General features: G+C 39.3%; 1 long non-coding RNA gene across 2 annotated transcripts; it reads left to right on the plus strand.

The window, feature by feature from the left end:
• Positions 1 to 3,522: 3,522 nt before the first annotated feature.
• On the plus strand, positions 3,523 to 13,878 carry LOC122983442. 2 transcript variants are annotated; one of them, XR_006403702.1, is made up of 4 exons: positions 3,523 to 4,152; positions 4,641 to 4,736; positions 12,364 to 12,466; positions 13,174 to 13,878. It is a non-coding gene; the product is annotated as an uncharacterized LOC122983442 (long non-coding RNA). The 2 variants fall into 2 exon arrangements; XR_006403701.1 differs by lacking the exon at positions 13,174 to 13,878 and having other exon boundaries at positions 12,364 to 12,896.
• The last annotated feature ends 1,494 nt before the right edge of the window (positions 13,879 to 15,372 follow it).

Genomic DNA, 15,372 nt, shown 5'->3' on the forward strand with positions numbered 1-15,372 from the left:
CCAGAGCTAATAGAAGTGCAGTGTAAATTGTTTAGCCCAGGGCTTAGGTTAACCTACTCTGTGTGTGTGAAGGGGGGCTAAATTATCCCAGAATATACAGTGTGAAAAGCTGTTATGAATTAGGCTACATATTGGATCAAGAACTTCTTAGATTCTATTTGTCACAAAATTATGAAGTTCTGGTGAAGATGTTTTATAAGGGGCATTTATACAGTCTTGAGGCCTACTGTTTCTCCTCCAGTGCACCCCAGAAGTCTCCAACTTATTTAAATCCCTCAATATTCGATACAAGGCCCACAGTAAATTAAAAAAAAAAAACAACAGAAAGAAGAGGGGGGTGAGCGGGTGTAGAAGCAGAAGAAAAAGGAGCAAGGACAAGAGTTTGAATCAGTGGTAGTTTGATTTGATGAGTGAGTGAGTGACCTCATGTATTATGCAGAAATTATCTCTGGTCCCAACATGATGTCATGATCTGAGAGAGGGGAATGTAGTGAGACTCTAAACATCAAATATTCATCACACACACATACACACTCTCACACCATATTACAGCATGTTAATTAGCTGTTTTGATTGCAGTAGTCTTGAGATGACTTTGATTATGAAATTTGACATACAATTAAAATACTTTTTTTGAGAAGATTCACAATACAGCAGCTATTTATTACCATCCCCTTTATTTAGCTGTGACACATCGCTGATTGAAACAGGCTCAAGATTGACCACCGACTCTTGCTGTTAGTTTCCTTTATACAGTGACCAGGTTATTGTGTTTGTTGTAAGCTATTGTGGCTAATTCTCTGTGAAGAGATAGCCAGGATGTCTGTCTTTTTATGACACGTTCCTCTGTGGCTACAAACTGTATTGCCATTAAGTTTTGTTTGGCAGTCAATTGACCAGATGGCACTACTGAGCAATCAACAACTGAACATCAACAGCTCTAAAATAGTTACATTATTGTGCCTTTTGTCACCAAGGCTATAACCTTTTAGGACAAACCCAGTGGCCAAATTTATACAGAAAACCATCTGAATCTAAAATAAGTTTACCTGCATTTCAGAATAAATATAATAACTCTAACCTTGACAAGTGAAGAGAAGCGGTTGAAAACGTATTTTCTGAAAGAGCTTATATAGTCTCTAATTGTACTTACAGGGGTAAGGCCAGAAAAACGGTCGAATCTGCTATGTTCACAAGTGAAGGTTATATTAAATTTGAGGCTTTTGATTATCTTACACTGCACTGTAACATTTATTCTCCTGTTCAATCTGTCTTATTCTATTTTACCTTATTTTTATGTTCTATTTAATTCTTTTTAATTGCATTTAAATGTCTTTTTATATTGCCTCATGTTGCTTTTACATTCTGTCTTGATGCCTTTTAAACTTTATGTAAAGCACTTTGGATTGCCTTGTTGTTGAAACATGCTATACAAATAAACTTGCCTTGCCTTGCCTTATATACATCAGGGAACTCCCTTAGGAACAGTTGTTTCATTGTTGTTTTCTCCAAATAAGTTACTATGACCTGTGCTCAAGTCTCAGCTCTCTGTTTTACAGTTGGTTTAGCTACGAGCCTTGTCGACAGTTTAATTGAAATTTCTCTTTCAAAACATTTGCTACAGTAGAAGAAGAAACTTTTTTTTCAATGTAACTTATGGCTTTTTCATGATGGATGAGGCATCATGGCATCAGGCTTTCTTTTTTAATAAGTCAGAATGACTCCACAGTCCACCCAGCTAACTTCATCTAAGAGTGCAACCTGTCTGCCAACTCAGTGAACATAAACACTTGGGGCTTGTTTATTTGAGCTGACAGGGATGAGCTGTCTGAAGGTTTTGCAGGAAAAAAAAAAACCTATAGGCCTACAGTACTCAGGGCTGCGATGTCTGTTGTACAGTTTGCCAATTCAGTGGTTTTGATTTCCGTATTAAAGTTGAAAGTGTCAATTAGAGTGTCCAGGGATATCATTAGTGCTCTCTCAGTCTTTTCCTATTTATAGGATAAATTGAATGGGTTGTAATTGTGTGTCATGGCAGTAGATGAGGTTGTAAGCTGTGATCCAGACTGATAATGGCACAGTAGGTTACAGCGCACATTAAGGGTGACAGGCAGGGTTCAATTTAGGTAGGGGGTTATGAGAGGATAGCTGTTGTTGCAACAGAGACTTGCATTATCTGGATTCACAGACTGGTATGCAATGTTTTTCCAAGCAGATCAGTGTTGCTCAGTGTTGTGCAGCAGTCCTTTCAGTTGCATTCTCATGCCTCTGACTGCAATTCTTCAATACCTTGTGTGATTTGGCTAAAAGACAAGTTGAGGAATGGGTCTATATTTTTGAATCATTACGTTTGTCCAACACTGCAGCGGCGCGTGATGCCCACTGAGGTAGAGAACAAGCTCAGCCCTATTTAGTATCTCCGTGTGGATGGGGTTCATTTCAGTCCTGAAAAAAGCTTGTGGTCAGCATACCTTAAAGAACAAGGGGCTTGTATTATCTGACAATCACTAGATACGTTTTTTCAAGGCATTCTTTTGGCTAAACCCAAGACTTTCTTCTTTCTTCTTGCTGTGAGGTGATAGTGCTTACAATGTAGCCACCACTATTTTTTTTTCTAAAAACTGATTTCTCAAGCAAAACCAATGAATTCATTCCTGTCCCATACCCATCTTTTATTCTGTACAGATTGCATATACCAGACACTTTCCACACCTCGGCTGCAGCTAGGGATTCTGTCCTTCACAATCACAAACACAATAAGAGACAAGGTAAATTCCTGGAGGAGCCCAAAGCCCACTGAAAACATGCTTGACCTTCCAAAAATACAGACACAGCTCTTGTTCTTGTTTCACAAGGCCAAATGGCTTGTAGTAATGGGCCCTGTACCCCATATATCTACACTACCCTGCCAAAAGACATCCCAGTGGACATGGTCATATGCTTGTACATGTAAACAGCTAGTCCACTGCTGCATGAGGTTTCTCTGTACTTTGAGGAGTCTCCTTCCAGCACCCCTGCACTTTCCCAAAGTGATATACCAACAGTTGGAGCACATCCCCCGGTCCCCTTTCTTAAAAATGAGAACCATCACCCCAGCCTGCCAGTCCACAGGCACTGTCCCCGACCTCCATGTGACATTGAAGAGACATGTCAAACAAAACAGCCCTGCAATGTCCAGAGCCTTTAGCATCTCAGGGTGAATCTCACTCACCCCTGGTTCCTATAGAAATGAGAGGGGCTTACCCTGCGCCTCTAGCTCTGCCTCCTCTATGAAAGACTTGTCAGTCGTATTCCTTCCACTGTCCGACAATATCCTCAGTCCAAGATTCATTTTGGCAGTATTCTGTGTTTTTCTGTGTTTATAAATGTTATCGTGTGACAATGTTATTTCACAAGCTACAGTAATCTATTGGTGAGGTATATGCTAACCTGCCATTGTTTGGATCTAATATAAGACGTGATGCTTGGTTAGTGCACTAGATGGACTGTGACCTTGTTGTGCTGTACTGTATGTTAATCACAATGATCATTTCATTCATAGTACTTACACTAAGTGCTGGGCTACTGTCTGTTACCATAACTTTCACTGACGGCAAACACATATACTCACACACACTCATGGATCTCTCACCGACTTAGGCTTGCTGGCTCATTGACTTACCATTAAAACAAAGAGCCTTCATTAGTTAGGATGTCCCTCCTAAAAGGATACCAACTGTGCATATTTGTCTGCGTGTGTGTGTATGTGTGTGTGTGTGTGTATCACAGGGTTGTTGTCTGAGACATACGCATCTAACCACTCAACCGGTCTCCGGCACAACATGCACCCACAAAGGCGTATTCATTAGCAAGAGGGGTGCCATTCCCCGGCACTTGGAAACTCAGTGGAGCGTTCATGGCTGTGGCTGGATGTAGAAAATAAAAACAGATTGGGGGAGATTCAGACGAACGGAATGGAAGAATGCAAGCGGAACATTAAAGAGCATTCCAGAACAGAGTGTTAGCAAGAGACAATCAGCTCCGGTCAGGGACAAACAGGAACGGAAATGAATTCAGGCAGAAAGATCAGACATTTTCCAGGCTAGAAATTTTACAACAGGAAGGACGAATAATGACAGAAATTATGTTCAGTGGCTTGGACATAATATAATGGTAAGTAGTTTTCTGTGTCAAGGAGTGATTCTCTCTCACCGGTGTCTGCTCTCAAATTCAGAACTGTTCTCATCAGTCATCAGTTTAATATATATTGCCTTGTAGCTGACATATAAATTGATTATTCTACCCTGCTTTCAAAGATGAATAGAAAAATGTGAAGTGAAAACAGCAAGTAATATCAATTAGACTAATTAAAAATATATTTGTAGTAATATTAAATGTCACATCAATAAAATAACTCTATTCAACAATTTAAGTGACAATTATGCCATGCTTATATCATATGGGAGTAACCATAATTACCAGTTTCCGGCTTCTACATACTATTCAGAATCCAAATTGTAATTACTCATGTTCAGTCATAATTACGACTAGGTAACTTCATTTTACTTAATTTTTAATCGTCATGAAATGTCATGATGACCATTTGATGTTTTTCATATTGATCAAAGAAATGTGCTGATTTAAGAATTATTTTTTTACAGTGGCTCTGAGGTGCAAAATACATCAACATTGGAAAAAGCACAACAGCAAACTAGAAAAAACAACAAGTTGAAAACACATCTCACAAAATGGAAAAGGTAAGGAAAACAATTTTTGTTTGTGATTAGACAGAACCCAAGTCAATTCAGAGATTGGTTGTTTAATGGGAATGCTATGAGGCAAATGATTAAAGTCTTTGTCTTTATTGAAAACGCTACCAAGACAACCTGGCTGCAGACAAGATGATATAAACAATTACCTCATAGCATCCCGAGACATTGGCTTGATTTACCAATCTTGGTTACGTAAATTCTGAACCAATTTGGTCCAATCACAAACAGCATTGTTCTTAAACCCACCAACTAAGCTCTTGGTTTTTTACTGGTTGACTGGTTGAACCAATAAAAAAGCCATCACACAGCCAGGTACAACATCAGACCTATTTGAATAACTTAACCAGAGGTGTGGGTGGTGATTCAGAGGTCTGGAACCAGACAACTTAAAAAGGTATACACATCGCATCAGCCACGGTCCAGAGTTCAACGTAATCAAACCTAAATTAAGTCAATATTGTGCTATATTGTCAAATTAGTAGCTATTTTTAACCCTCACATGGCCAATTCTGCAATCACAGAAACGTCTTGGGATTCAGGTGCTCCCAAGACATTTGTGTGAAAAGCCCACAAGTCATAAACATCAATATAATTCTCTACAACCAGTTTCATGAATGTGGCATCATGCTGAGTCATTTATTAAAAAGAAATAGATAAAGATAAGCAAATGAGCACCACTACTACATGAAGATTACCATCACTATTGTTAGGGCAATGTCTCCCCTCATACACCTCATCAAAAACCAGGCTCAGTTAAATGGAACTGAAGCTTAGTCAAGAGGACAATATTTTCAGTGCGCAACAGTGACTTTTGTTCAGAAGCCCTGAATCATGGCTATTAAACAATAAGTAGATTGTGGCAGCGGCAGATGTTACAGCATGAGTCGTCTTGTAGCAGCATATGCTATCGATGTGGATGATGATCAGGTTACATTAAATATGACTGATGCATATAGTGACAGTAATGCTGTTATACTGACATGGCGCTGTGTTCACGCTTTACTTGAGTCAGTGTCAAGACGTGCTTTCAGGTTAGCGCGCTTTGCTGAATTGATTGTTGTGACACTATCACACCAGCATTTAATTATCATTTGAATTCCTCTCAGGTAGCCATCTCGATACTGATGGTATGTTAAAAGTAACTACACAGACAATTCATTGTGATTATGCTGTTAAAAAAAGTGGATGTGGTTAATGTAGTTAATGATAAGAGGGTTGGAAACAGGCAAAGATCGGAGGTGTTTGTAAGAAAATACACAGTGACGTTCCCATGTTTCTGCAGTGTATCTCTTTGTAGTCTTTCTGCCTGTTTTTGAAAAACTTCCACAGTCAGACTCAAGGACAACAAATATTAACTCCTAGCAAGAAGCAGTGAAGTCTTGAACATTTTGCGCAATTAGTTTTGAGATAATTAACACAGCAGTTTGACACTCAGCCACTTGAACATGTGAGTAATGTAATGTAAACAGGCTACACATGTGCTTGTATGTGCACAAACAAAAATATATTAAAAATGCACACCGCCACCACTTCACATACAAGCATAGAGGGATAGAGTAAAACTCAACATAACCTTGGAAGTTATAAAAAGAACTAATGCCTTGAACCAAAACGCTTGAACTTGAAACTTTAATATATATTGCCTTGTAGCTGACATATAAATTGATTACTCTAAAAAAAGATTGGTCCATGTGAAGCACAACAGAAATCTTTAAAGTCCAGATGAAGCGGCATTTTGAGAGTATCCAACTTCCATATTGTTACGTATTTCCAAGTGAAACAGGATAGACAGGCGGGACATAATGTTGGGAGGAATTTGATTTGAACATTGAATCATAATGAATCTTAGCTCTGTGCTGCTAAAATTTGAAGATTGATTGATGGGTGGATGTCATGATGTTATTGGTTGAAATTGGTTGTTTCAAACCCACATAAGCACATGTCATATTTTGTTTTACAGGAAGAAAACATGATTGGATTTTTAATATAATAATACAAAGAAATTTTTTTTTTTTGTTGTATTTTTGTTTTTGGCATATAGGCCTATTGTTAAATAGGTGCACAATATGACTGGGGACTTTAATGTAAAAATGAAAGTGTCTCTCTCTATCTATAATATCCAAACCCTCCAGATTTGTTGGACAACAACCTCTTTACAAACCAGTTGCCCAGGGTTCATCCCTACAGCTTGCCTTGCTTACACACTGACAGCGCCAAATATAAAACGCATGAGTTCTTAGTATAGAACAGGTGACCAGGTGAAATCAGATGAATCCCCTTTTGCTTTTACCTTGAGTCCACTTTGATAATCAAGGGGATTTGTGGGTAAAGTAGAAAAGACGGGATAAATAAGGATTAAGGCAACAAAGACATGGATTATGCACAAGTCAGTATTAGGGAAAGGCTTCCAAAAATTTTGCACATCAAGATTAAGTCTCCCATCTGGGCATTTAGCCAGCATTACAATGGCAGCAGTCACTACACTTTAAAACTGCTCAGGCCTGAGTGCAACCTGTGTATCAGACAGCAAGTTACCAATTATTGTGGCCTCTTAACTGAAAACAGAACAAAATAAAAAGTGTGTGTTTAAACTTTACAGCATATAGTATCTATCTATCTTGCAAAAATTAACACACAATTTTTACTCTTATCTCTTTTACCTTAAAGAATCAGTCAGTATTTTTGGACCAAATTACAGGTATATTCATGTTCAACTTAACAGTTTGACTTAAAGATGTAAAATCTGTTTTGTTTGTCTAATATGATTGTAATTGAAAACATATGCCCACTTTGCACCTTTGTTTTGCTACCATTATGATGTAAACAAACCTCACAATATAACATTAATAATGTATAAAACAAGACTATGAGTCTGCATCCATGCTAGCTGCTCTGTGAGGCTGTCCTTAGCCACAGCAGCATTTTAGCTAAATGCTAATGCCAGCATGCAAACATGCTTATCTTTAGGTATAGTGTTTACCATGTTTACATTGCATGTTAGCATGCTAACAATTGCTAATTAACACTAAACACAAAGTACAGCTGAGGCTGATGGGAATGTCATTAGTTTTGCAAGCATTTTAACATAAACCAAAGTATTGCACAAATGAATTCTTCGACCTGATAGTGGCGCTAGATGAAAAGTCAGAGGATCACCTACTTCTTCAGGATGCACCCTCTGGGAAACATGTATGTCTGTACAAAATTTCATTACAGTTTATCTAATAATCATTGAGATTATTCAGTCTGTACCAAAGACATTGACTGTCTGACAGATGGACATTGCCTTCCACTCTGCTAACACGGGTATTAACACAGATTTAGATGTTGGGTAGTGTATTGAAAGAGCAGTAAATCAGCGTGAGAGTGACAGCAGTCCCAATCTTTTTAGTGGTGGGGCCATAATTTAGTTCACAATTAGATGACAGATTGAACTTTTAAGAGTTGCTAACTCTGTCCAGGTTGTTACACATGTAGAAAGTCTCTGATGCTTTTGGGACATTCATGTAGTTTTGGCAACACATTATCTGTGTGTTAAATCAATTTGCTAATGTTGTTCAATCAACTGTTGAATTTAATTGAATCAGTCTGATTACTGAATTCTGCAGCATTATCTCATCCAATAGGTACGTACATAGTTTTCCTCCTCTGTCCTGAGCAGACTGATGGTTACTGAGATTTCCTCAACAACTTGAATCTCTTTCCTTCTCATTTCTTCTCTCTTGCTGCTAAATGACATCCTTCCTCCAACATCCTCGTATTTAATGCGGATGAATGAGAAACTGCCAGGGCCAAAGTTATACAGTCTGTTTGTGATGAATAGGGCTAAAGTCTTTCACTGCAACACTGCCTCACTGGGGGCCGGTGCAAGAAAAAATAAGCTCAATTCGCATATAACTAGTATTGGCTAGTGACCTCATTTGATGTCAGAATGTACCCTCCATGTCTGTGCTTTATGCAGTGCATTCACACCGGATAAAAGAAGTCTGTGTTTATCCATGTATGATTGAAATGTTGTGTAATTTAGTAGTATCCCCAAGAAATCTGGCTTGAGCCTGTTCAAAGAATAAATGTTCCTTATCACATGCTGCCATGCATGTCATCCATCTCATTATCGTTAGCATTTCCCATGGATTTGAGTTTGCTCTTTCTCTAAATGGTCTCCATGCTGAGTAGGTGGATGAGCCTCGTGAATTTGCTCTTAAAATGCTATCAAAGCTCTTTTTAATTATTTCCACTGCTGCCCTCCATAATTCTCAACACAGAAGATGATGAAAAATATGAAAAAACAAGGAATCCTCACTGAGATCGGACAGATGTTATCAGGTGACCTCTTTCGTGGTGGAACTGTAATTTTGACAGATGACGAATGTAACAGATTTGCATCGGATTAAGAGCACAGATGACTGTAAGTGACAGTAAATCTCATGAGATTGCCAAATCATTGTAGTCCCATGGAAAAAGAGCTGATCTGGTTCAAGCTAATTGAACTCTGACCTATGAAATTGTAACTTACCTATGTTCAGACAATTTTACAGAGATATGGGACTCGAATGAAAAAGTGTTTATAGCTGCATGCCAGATATTACAACCAGCAGCATGGGGGCAGCATTGAGGGTGATAACAATAAAGTGTTTGATAATAAGGTGTATAAAATCTCAACTTGTGAAATGCCATGTTAGTTCCTTCAGTTTACACTTACAACCCTCCCGACTTACTTTCCTGTTCTGCCTCTTTTTTCGTAAATTTTGCCTTGCCAATTTGGCCAGTGACCGTGAAGCCTGTTGCTCTGTTCACATATGAACTCAAAGTAGCAGGCTCCAGCTTGCCTTTCGGAAAGACTAAAGCTTATAGGCTTGTAATTTACATACTCAGCTCTGATTGGACAGTTATTTTCTCTCTTTGCCACTATATGGAGTACCTGTAGTTTATTTGGTGGTGCATGTTCCCATGCATTGTTTTCAAGTCCTAGGAGTGTAAAGGTACATCATATTGAATGATGAATCCTTGTACCACAGCGACTGACTTCTCCCACATTTGTTTAGCTTTTACATAGTTGTATCGGCACTTAAAGCTCAGCTGTGCATCTGTTTCCCAAAAGAGTCAAAACAAGTACAATTGATTGTCTCTAGTTGTTGCTCCTGTATGTTAAAAGAAATCTGCATAAAGTCCTTAACCTCTACAGGCTGTGCCACAGTGCGTCCTTTCAGTCTTGAATGACTGGAGGAGGCACTGGGATGCTATTCAGAATTTCCATTCACAATAAATGGAAGCCTGTTGTTCGTTTAGTGTTTGAGTCCGTATTAATGGATAGGGGTGAGGAGGACATAATTTTGAACAGACACAGTCAAATGCATTAATGCTAATTGATGAGACTGTGTGGATGTGTGTGCCTGTGTAAGTGTGCATACAGTACATATGAGGACAGTTTGACCTTTGTAATGGTGTGGGGTGGGAGATAGATGGACGAGAAGATGAATAATAGATAGAGAGCAGATCGAAGAGGCCAATATCATGTTCAGAAATGATCTATTCCCTGACTCCTCACGGCTAATTTTCACACACACACACACACACGCATAAGATATACTGTATAGCCTATATATAATTAATATAAATGTTAACATTGTTCTCGAAAGCGAGGAGAGGGAGTGGTGGAAAGCTTTCTCTAAAACATAAAGCCCATGAATGAGATAAATGACTGACCAGGCAGTGGTCTGCAGTGTTTTCACATCACCTTTTAGTATCAGCTCAGCTCAAGGAAAGTTTTTTCACATGGCATGCACTAAAAAATGAAAAGTAGACAGTGAAAACAGAGCTTTTAATCAAGAATGGATGGATATTTAAGGCTACTTCCCACGGGCAGTTCAAACCAGTATGTCTCATATAAGCACAAATCTTTTGAGCAAATACACCCACTCAAATGATTTGAACTGAAGCCACAGAAAGTAAACAATCTAATAAACCAATATGATCGTTCTATTATATTTTAGGATGCACATTTCTTCAAAAGCTCTCTGTTACGAATTTTATTTTTAAATGCAGCCCTCATTATACTTGAAATGAGAATAGATTCACTATTACTAACATCTGTGAATATATAATAGAATGATAGTTTCCTTCATGTTGTTGGTACTCTTTCACACCTTACATCAACAGTATTCATTTTTCTATGCATTGAAGTAGCAATACCAGAGGCCATGCAACCATAATAATGATGTTTTAAGGTGTGACAATGCTGTGGTTAAGGTCTGGTTAGGTTTAGGCACAAAAAAACACTTGGTTAGGGAAAGATTATGGTTTGGGTTAGAATGATAATATGAATGTGGTTCATATTTCCTTAGAGTTATGCAACCTTCATCATCATGGGAAAAGTAAACACTATGACGTTACTTTTAAAAAAAAAAAAATGCCCCAATTCGCGGTTGGAAACATGACACTCACAATTGGAAAAGGGAAGCGAGCAGTGGTCTCCTGCAGCAAAGTCCCCTTTTTGCCATCTAACTATCTATCTAGCCATCCAGCCAACTTACAGACCAGCCAACTTATTAAGTCATTTTATATTGACGTCACTTCATCCGGTCATAATTACTGCGGCCGTTAGATGGTGTAAATGTAATTATAGGTCGTTTTTGCCGGACTGAATTTTAGACCTATATTGTCGTCTTTTTTGCGAGGACGGGCTGGTATGTACATATACTTCAAATACACACACCATTGCATGAATTTGTCTCCTGCTATCTAGGCTGGGTAACTGAAAACATATCTGTGGAGAAAAAAAACAAGACATCTACTACATGCACTCTAAATGAACTCATCTCTCTCTGAACTCCTTCCTCAACATTTCTCCTTTGAAATCACTAAATGGGCAAATGAGACGACCGCAGGGCCAGGAACAGCCAACAACTGTCAGGAAAACAGTGAGTGACACAAGAGAGGACATCTAAAATTGCCGTTCATTTTAGATTAGAATTACAGTTGTGTTGTACAACTAAATAGGTGACATCATATCTCATTGCCTTGGTTACTTAGCCGCCCCGTTTCCATGGCGTCTCAGGGGGAACCGGTTTCAAAAGCAGATTTGATTGGCCGCTGGGGCTGCTTCCCTCTGCGCTGCTAATTAGCAGTCTCATTGCTTCCCTCAGGTCTGTAGTGAAGTTGGTGGGACAACAGGCTTTCATACTGACACATGCGGAAACAAGGCATGCACGCAGAAACACATACGCACAAATGCGTTTTCACACACACACACACACACACACACTGAACACATGCTGTTCTCCACTGTGGTGTAGGCAACAGGACAACTGCACTTTTGTGCTTTTATCATGCAAGTTCAACTTGAACACAACTGTCTTGCACTTTCTCTCTGTAGTTTATGTGCAGTGTTTTTCTCCCTTTGTGTGTCGCCACTTCCACCCCCCACCCCAACACCCCTTCTGCCTCACTTAGGGATATAAACAGGGGAAACAACAAAAAACAGAAAGACAGCAGGAAGGCAGCCATCTCTCGTTGCAAACGAATGCAAACATGTCACAAAAAAAAAAGAAATCCTGGAAAATAAAACAGTCACTTGTTACTTTCCCCTGATTTTTGACTGTATATCCCACAGAAACCTGTACCTCCTTTTCTACAACTCCCTCCTCACCTTCTTCTTCTCTGCCCCTCCTGCACTCTGCTTCTATCCTCCTCTGAATCCACCTGAGGACTGAAAGGTGAATATCATTAACCCTGGAATTTCTTTTGCTCACCTTTCCTGCTACTGTGGGCTAAATTAAACGTGGCTAGTGTTTCCAGTGATATAGTTACAGTACACTAGTGGCAGCAAACTCTGCTGTCTATGCAGGTAACATCAGTAAGCACTGGAATGTATCTGTAGGATGTAGCCATGTGTGAATGTTTTACTGAGGCAAACGTTTATAATCCATACACACACTTGATGTGATGCTTGGATGGTGGGGAACGGAATAAATATGTAGGAAAAATGAAAAACTGTCATTTTCAATTCGACTAACATAAATATACATCTACACATATACAATATATGAATTCCAGTGTCTGTTAAATGGTCCGTACAGGCAGTCACACCCTTCAGAATGTAAGACTTTTTTCTGATAACTAATAGCTTCATTAGCATCTATTAGTGTCAGTTTGATGCAGTGGGGGATCTCATTTCCGAATGAAACCCTTCCCAGACATTAAAGGCAGAGCTCAATCTAGCAAACAAGATCTCTGAAGCTTTTTCCTCTGATGCGCTCCCTTGCATCATGCCCTCCTTCAAAGCCACTGTTTATAAGGATCATATAATAATAAACTGCCATTCTCTGAGGACGTGTGTGATGAAACAGATCAATGTCAGGTATGACGGAATTCATATTCATGATCAATACGGGTTTATACATCTGGGCCCTGTATGCTGCAGGTGGTGCATTCAAGGTCCCGACTTCAGATTTTCAGAGGGAGAGCACAGGGGGCAGGTGAGGCGAGAGGGGAAGTGGTGTGAGTGAGAGGTGAAATTTGAAATGCAGTTAAAGACGTTGGAGGAATTGGAGGGAGATGGAGGAGAGGAGACAGTAGGTGAAAAGGGTGCAAAAGTGATAATGTTCACAGGTTGTGCAAACATATGGATGGGGGATAGACACAAGAGTAAGAGAGAGCAAAATCCAGAGGGGCGGACAGACAGACAGTAAGAGATGTACAGCAGGTAAAAGAGATAATAAAGACATGGAGGAAAGTGAGACAGCAAAAATGATGGAGGCAAGGAGAGGGATGTTTATCCTCCCCATGATCATGTAGCCGTCTGTCTCTCATTTAGCCCAAGGTTCTGATTAAGTCGTTTGTGTTTAAAGAGGAGGAAGCCTCTAATTCCCCTCCTTTCATCTAATTTAATTATGTGCTGACATTCTCCCTTTCTTCCTTAGAAGGATAAAAGCAGCTTAAGCTTTTATGTGGAGCTTTAATGACAGCGGCGAGGAAACTTTACTCGCTGATTGCTTAGCCTTAAGTGTGTTTAGCCTTAACACAGCGCTGCACCAAACACAGTTGTATATGCGCTCTCTCAGACACACATACTGTATTTCACATCGTGTTTGTCGCAAACAGGCACACAGCGACTTGGATACACGCCTTCACACAAAGACTCTTTTTATGTTTAACTTCATAAAATTCAGTTAGGGAGCAGCACAGAGTCGCTGCATCACAGCCTTTGGGTGCAATCTCACTGTTGTGTTTTGAAGTTGTCGGCGTGGTGGGGCAGTGGTTAGCACTGTTGCCTCACAGCACGGAGGACTTGAGTTCAAATAGACAGGCCGGGGCTTTTCTGTGTGGAATTTGCATGTCCTCCCAGTGTATGAATGTATTTCCTTCCACAGTACAGAAACACATGTTAAGTATGTTTTTGAACACCCAGAGGTGTGAATGTTTATATGTTAGTGGGCCTGGTTACAAAACCCTCATCAGCATACAAAAACATGAATAAATATTGACCTATGCTACAAAACTCCAGAAAACGTTCAATTAAGTTTTTGTTTGTTTTGTTTTTTCATGTACAATGCCAATATAATTTCTAAATTCTCACTTTGTGCAATATCTGTGCATGGATACTACAGCATGGTCATGGTTCAGCAACTAAAACTTGGTTAAGGTACGGGTATGGTTATGCAACAGAAACTAAAACACATAGATCATGGGCACACTACTTCCTACACTGGCACTGTCTGCCGGCACTGGATGGAAATCATGAGGTGTAGAATTATCCAATATTGATACTGGTCTGGGTTACACCAGCAGGTATGCCCGAAAAATTTGGCATTGAGTACTGTTGGGATGGATAGGAGTGTGTTTGGTTATTAGTAATAATTCATAATTATCATAGATAATTATGAATTATCATAGATAATTATGAATTAAGAAATCAAAATACTATTAATATCAATCAATAATTTGGGCAACAGCTGTTGGATCTGTAAGGAGCTGTTGATTATTTGCAATAATTATCAATTATCAATGATAATTAATGAATTGTAACAATTAATAGAATTATTAATATGAATGAACAAATACAGGGCAATACCCGGAAACCGGGAACCAAACAAGGTAGTCTCATAAAAGGAGTTCACCTAGAATGTTAATATCTGAGAGATATATCAGCCACACAATAAACACAATAATGACAAAAGAACTTCTCTTTAAAGATGTAACAGTATTTATTAAACTTAGCAAGATTAACAATGTTAACAAATGTTTCATTCAACAAACAACTGTCCTAAAATCTAATTCTACCTAAGCAAACACAAACAGCTATATACAGGGTTGAGCACATGCAGGGGAATGCATGTGTGTGTGTGTGAGTGTGTGTGTGACAAGATGGTGACGGGGCCTGACGTGATGACGTCGTCGGTCTGCAATGTGGACATGACTATGGGAGGAAGTCGTGTCACGCCAGAACCGAATGGCGGAAGTATGGCAGTGTCTGGGTTACACAATATCAAGATGGCGTCGCCTGGTGGTCAGCGTCTTGCACTCATTAAATTCCGTGTCTGATGGTGGATAACGGCGAATAGAGCAGCGCTTTATCCGACGTTATCTGACCATCAGATGTGTTAAAGGGTGTCGGTGCGTG

The sequence above is a fragment of the Thunnus albacares genome, chromosome 6 (genome assembly GCF_914725855.1).
Source record: "Thunnus albacares chromosome 6, fThuAlb1.1, whole genome shotgun sequence".
NCBI classification, from domain to species: Eukaryota; Metazoa; Chordata; class Actinopteri; order Scombriformes; family Scombridae; genus Thunnus; species Thunnus albacares.